The sequence below is a fragment of the Saccostrea cucullata genome, unplaced genomic scaffold (assembly GCF_032062105.1).
Source record: "Saccostrea cucullata isolate Sc308-1 unplaced genomic scaffold, CSIRO_AGI_Scuc_v1 ctg168, whole genome shotgun sequence".
Lineage (NCBI taxonomy): Eukaryota > Metazoa > Mollusca > Bivalvia > Ostreida > Ostreidae > Saccostrea > Saccostrea cuccullata.
Window position 1 is genome coordinate 617114 of NW_026938891.1, and position 6863 is coordinate 623976.

Below are 6863 nucleotides of genomic sequence, written 5' to 3' on the forward strand. Positions count from 1 at the left end.
AATGATAGATTTCATTGTATTGTCCATAGGGTTTATATGATATGTCGGCTTTAAACGGGGTTGTCGGTCTCCTTGTATCATAAACTAATTTGTCAGTAGTTTGCCTTGTTTCAAAAATTGTTAATGTATAGAACATTTCCTTGCGTGTCGAATCAACTGTGAGACATAAACTCCATATACAGTACTTTTAGTATATTGTTACATTAATGAGGGAGGATACAATAGAAGAAATCTTAGAAAAGATAGTGTTTTCTTAGGTGAAAACTTCCTAATACAGTGTAGATTCAAAATTGTTCAAATCTTTGCCCATTGAGTAGACCGGGCCTCAAAAGTCAGGGGATCAAAATTTTACTTTAAAATTATTTTTAAATTGTTCAAATTCAAGTTGATAAAACAAGAATATCAAAAGCCTCGTTTAAAGTCATCATTTCGTAAGTTCTGTATATGGTCGAAATAAAGACCTTGTCAGCAACAACGTTCATGAGATATCATTACACACTGAATTATCGTTGGATTATTCCGTAAATTTCCGATTACTTAGTATGACAAGGAGCACAAGACAGGTGTATGGCCGGTCGGCATGGAATGCTCACTACTCCATGGCACCTGATCCCACCGCTGATGTTTAGAGGTCCGTGTTTGCTCTGCTTCGAGTTGAATTGTATGAACTTTTTGCTTGAATTCGCTGTCTCCATATATAACACACACATGCAGGAATGCAAAGGACATTAACAGCAAACTGCTCTCATTTAAAGTATCACAGCCAATCAAATTTATCTATCGAAATTTTAGCTCCAAATGATAAACAAATAAAAATCTTCAGCTGGTTTTCAAATTTTCTCATTAAATGAACAAAACTTTAAGCTCTAAAATATTAATGCTCAGAGAGTCTCTTGTTGCATAGGGACTTGTCTCTTTCCCCGGGTATACACTAGACAAAATCGCTGGCGAATTGCTATGAAAAGTTAATACAAATGTAATAACCTTTTCCAAACTTGATTATAATGAAATTCATGTATGTTACCATGGTGGATTTATGTATATATACAATATTTTGAAAGCGTAATGAAGTACAAAGGCGTCGGAAGCAAACTGAAAGTTGGGGGGGGGGCTAAACCAACCAAAAAATACTAGTATAATGTCTATCTTTGCAAAAAAGTCCCCCGGTTCCGACATCTATGAAGTACAATCACAATCAAATCAAAATAACAGTGTAAACAGCAATTAATCGAGTTCTACTGTTCTTTTTTTATTTGCTCGCATTTTCACATAAATTGATCTCTGCAATCAAAACTTTCACTCGCATTTTCCAACTTAGTGAGATGATTGTTTGGTTGAAAAATTACTGAACATTAAAAGCTTTATTTACATTAATTTCATTATTTGATTGAATAATTCCTATCTCTCTGATTGGCTGAGATCCAATTATGTGGAAGAAATACTACGTTATATATACCTGCACTTGACGTTCCAGGTGAATACAAGGATTTATTTCCTCTACAATGATCTAAAAATAGATCAGGAAACTCCAAATTGATACAAATTGTTTTAGAAAGCTATTTAAATGACTATGACTTTTTTCCATGTGAACAAAACATACGCGAATATATATTTTCGGGTGAGTGTGGTTAGAGGGGATGCAGGGACCCCCTCCAACACTTTTACTGAACAACAATTTTTACTTTTTTCGACTGTCAGTTTTCCCTAATAATACCCCTTCCTTTCAAAATCTATCCTATTAAAAAGACCGACATTATATCTTTTTTCATGGCAACTAAAATAGATAAAAAAAACATTTCAAATTGATACGACTGGTAAGGGTTATTTACATTTTAACTCTGCTCTCTCTTGTATTTGGCTAGGACTTAATCAAATGCAAACAAGTAATGAGCTGTATCATTTTATCAGTGAATTATATAATAAAACAATTATTGCGGTTTTTTAGGTCTTCTACCTTCGGACTTGGTGAATATATACTCCTCAGATGGCTAAATCATTGTATTGACCTCTAAAAACAGCAATAATTGTATAGTATATTGTAAGCTCAAATGAACTGACGACTCAAGCGATCTTTTCTGGTCGTGTGCCCGTTTTTTGTCGTCGTTAATGTTTTAGATTTCCATCTTACTTTCCAAAGCCACTGGACCAATTTTAACCAAACTTGGCACAGAGTATCCTTAGGTTTGTTTCAATGAAGGGTCATGTTCCTTCATGGGAGATTAAAAATTAGTGAAAATGTGATGAGATAATTTAAAAATCTTCTCAAGATCGACCCGATGGGCGAGATACATGTATGAGAGCTTTCTGAGAAATGCAGACTCAAGTTTGTTCAAATCATGACCCCCAGGGACCGACCATTTTATGCAATCAAAGTTTTACACAAGAATACATAGAGAAAATACATTTGTATTTAATTTAAATCTTTTTCTCAAGAACAGCAAAGTCATGATAGCATTGTAGCCATGTTTGTTTGGAAGCACATTCAGGTAGTGCAGATTCACTTTAGTTCAAATTAAGACCTCCGTTGATAGGGTGTAGTTACTGTGGACGATCAAATTTTTTAGATTTGAAAAATATGTAATCAAAGCAAAGGCATAAATACATGTGCTAATATTTGAATGGAAGCACGTCAGGAAGTGTAAATTCAGATTTGTTCAAATCATGACCCCCGGGATAGGGTGGAGCCGATGTTTTTTTTTTCCATTTTCTAGAACAACAAATTTGTGATGTCTTATGCCAAAGTCATATTTGTATATGGAAGCATCATCTGGTATGAATGTTGACTGGGGTGGGCTGGGTCCACAAAATACATCATATTTTAATTCTACATTGAATTTTTATAGAGAAAATTCTGCTGATGAAGAATTGAGATGTAACATAGTTACTCAGGGGAGCATTGTGGCCCATGGGCCTCTTGAACATATATTTTTTTTTTATATTTCTATCGCCACGAGTATTATTTCTGCTTATTCACCCCTGTCAACGCGCGATCGGCAACGCGGATGCTATCGGCAACGCAGATCAAAACATTGAAGAAGAAAGTATTGTAGGGTTTAAATTTAAATAGTTTTGTATGTGATGGAGTGTAACAGCTGAAAATAAAATTAGCAAACATTTAGTTTAGATAATTATCTACAATTTAGGATTTACCGAGAGTAAATTTGTTTCACAGTTTCTGTGCAAATGCTACCGATCAAATCGACAATGTTCAAAACATCAAATTTTCATGCTTTGAAATAGTTTATTGTTGTTATTACCTAAGAACATTTGCTGCTTTTGTTATGTAACGGTTCTTGGAAGTAAGAACTAAATGATATTAAAATTAAAACTACATACATTATCTTAAAACAAATTTTAACTGGAAAATTTGCCTACCGCGAGGCGATAGTCAACGACATGTATCTTCTTATGAAGCGATCGTACAACATTGAAATAGCGATCGTACAACACACGAAATAAGACTAGCACAAATCAGAGAATTTTGTTGTCAATACATAGATTAACTACACAGATTAAAGAGATACAATTGAAAAAGAGTTTGATGGCTAACAAAAATGTAAAGTAGAAATTTTACCTCAATTTTCATAACAGTGTCACCCCTCCCCCTCCCCCTCCCCCCCCCCCCCAAAAAAAACCCTTAAATATCTTAGATGGCTGATCATGCAAAGTGTAAGTAAAGGAACATTTTCTAAACTCAAAATTCAATTTCGGAAATATGTTGTGTGGGATGGAGGGAGGGGCTGTTATGATTCAAGTTCTTGAGCAACCAAATTTTATCCAAAAAATACCATCTGCCTTACCCGGATTTGACTGTATACTGCAACCAGTCTATTGGTTTAGCCCCCCCCCCCTTTTCAAATTAGCCCCCCCCTTTAATTTGCTTCCGACGCCTATGAAAGTAAAGTTTTCACCCCATCCCCGATTCTACAATGTACATGTACGTGCATGATATTAAAATTGGCAATTAATTAGAAAAAATAATACTAATAATAATACCGGTGTCATATAGTGAGACTTCCGCCATAGTGAGACTTCCCCCCGGAAGTCTGGCTATATAGTGAGTCTTCCCCCTGGGGGAAATATGGCTATATAGTGAGTCTTCCCCCTGGGGGGAAATATGGCTATATAGTGAGATTTCCCCCCATAATGACCACAGTGAGTCTTCCCCCTTTGGTTTTCGGTTTGGATTTTATATACATTGACATAATTAAAAACTTATTGTATGCTTTAGGGACCTTTTAACTTTTATAAATTTATGAAGTATTTTTAGGATTTATATTTCATTTTGAAATTAAATTTGCGTGATATTAATGAAATTACATCACTATAAAAACAAATAAGATGGACTTGAGTTCTAATTCACTTTAAATAAAATTCTGTCATGCATATTTTAGCAAAGGCACCGGATGCATGGATTGGGCTTAACCCCCCCCCCCCTTTTTTTTTTTTAAAAATCTATGGCCGGAAAATTGCATGAAAATGTGTGCATCCCCTGCTCATAACACCCATACATCAATTCTACAATTATTTTTTTCATTTTGGTCATGTTTTAAAAATTATTTATTTAAAGATATTTTATTAAACTGGGTTTGGACATTAATTGGATGTTTGAATACACGTATAAAAAAAAACGTAAAATTTAAAAACATGTATACTGCATTGCAATTGTCACTTATTTGACTAAACTATTTTGCACTAAAGTCTGAGATCACTAATTGTCAATTTTAGTGTGTAGATCACGTATACATGTATATATATGGAAGATAATTTCGTCATAAATTAACACTGTAAGAATTTTTTAAAATAATAAAACAATGTTCCGGAAACTATAATAAGAGGGGGAAGTCTCGCTATGAATGGGGGAAGGCTGGCTATAAAGTGAGCCTTCCCCCCGGAAGAACGGCTATATAGTGAAACTTCCGGGGGGGAAGTCTCACTATATAGCCATTCTTCCGGGGGGAAGACTCACTATATAGCCAGCCTTCCGGGGGGAAGCCTCACTATGGGGGAAGTCTCACTATACGACATCGGTAACAGTTTTCAGTAAATTAAAATATATCATGTAATACATAATGCTGTAATATTATTACGTGCGTGTACAACACATCTTTACTGAAAATATTCGCTAAAGTTGCTACATGTAGGTATGCAAATTCCTTTGATCGTTATTCTTATAGTATTAATACATATCTTTTTTTTATTTTCTGAAAAAAATAGTTTTAGATATGTATGCCAACTCCTGTAATTGAACTGCCATATCATAGACAATAAAACCTTTTTTTTTTCTATATTGCTAAAATTCGGTCCTATAACACTCTATAGGTATCTGTTTTAAACACTCATCAAATAATATCAAGTTTTAGGAACGGTTCCATGGAGTTTTAAATTTTGTTCTCTTAAAATACGGACATTATTCAACTGATATACAAGAACGTCAGTTAAATTCGCTCTTTCTCTCTCGAAAATCAAATGTTCGGTATTTCGTTCTATTTCGACAGACTTTCCACCCATACCACATGGCTATCTATTACTTTATTTCATTAAAAGTATTTTATAAATTTCAAGTTGCACGATCGCATGTTTATCATATTTTCTTTGTTGTACGATCGCATATAGAGTCGTTGCCGATCGCCAAAACGTTTGGCATGTGTTCACTTCAAACCGTTATTTCAACGCTTTCTATTTGATAAAGAACTTCAAATCGGATTTAAAATTAATGATTTACCTATTTACAATGCAAATGTGCCTTTTGGACTGTCGGGTGTACGTAATAAGGTAAGAAATACCACTTAAACGAGCTTTATGTGTCACGTTAGGGCAGTCATGTTCAAGGAAAACTTAACTTTAACAGAATATATGGTGATTTTTTTAAAATGCGTAGGGGACTTTTATGGTGTTGAACATGTCTAGTAGCATTTAAAAAGTCAAAAATGTTGATGGAAAATTGCGAGGAAATAGGACAAAATAATGTTTTATTTAACCTTATCTTCCTCATGTAGTTGAGTTTAGTTATCCGCGTTGCCGATCGCATCCGCGTTGCCGATCGCGCGTTGACAGGGGTGTTATTGTTAGTTGCACGTGTGGCGCAGTGGTTAGAGTGTCTACTCTAGAGTCGCGAAATAAAGGAGTTGATCCTTATATGTACGTTGCGGGTTCAAATCCCACTGTAGGACGTGGAGAGCGGACCTCCGGATGAGACCGTCACCGTATAAACGGAGGTCCCGTATCGCAGTAAGTGCTAGTGGCACGAAAAAGCCAAGATCCCTCACTGCTAAATGGCCCAAAGTGCCGAGCATTGGACAAGAATTGCAGCTCTCCACTGGCAATTGGTGGCGTTTCTATATGAGTAAAAAGTTCCCGAGAGGGACGGTAAACAACATACACTCAATCAATCTGCTTCTTGTGTAATTTTAAATGTTTTAATAGCTTATGGATTATCCGAATTCTGTCATAAGGAAAATTGTTACGTTAATCTCTCTTTGTGTTGAAATGATTGAGGAGTGTGTGTTTGTGTGTGTGTGTGTGTTAGGGTGTGTGTGTGTGTGTTTGTGGGGGGGGGGGGTTGAGGAGGGGTAAGGGACGTGAGGGAGGGTAGGTGTGTTATTTTGTTCTGGGATGGAATGGAAGTGACGCATGTTTGTATCAGGATCGAAACACTGTCTTGAACTTCAACACAGTGTAGAAAAAAATAACTTGCATAGAGGTCATGCGCGAATCAAGGGGGGGGGGGGGTGGGTCCAGACCCCCCCCCCCTGGAATTTGCAGAGTTTTTAAATTTATATACTTAACCAAGTAAAAAGTGACCTTGGACCCCCCTCCCCCAAGAAAACGCAGATCCCCCTAAAAACCTGGATATGGTTAGG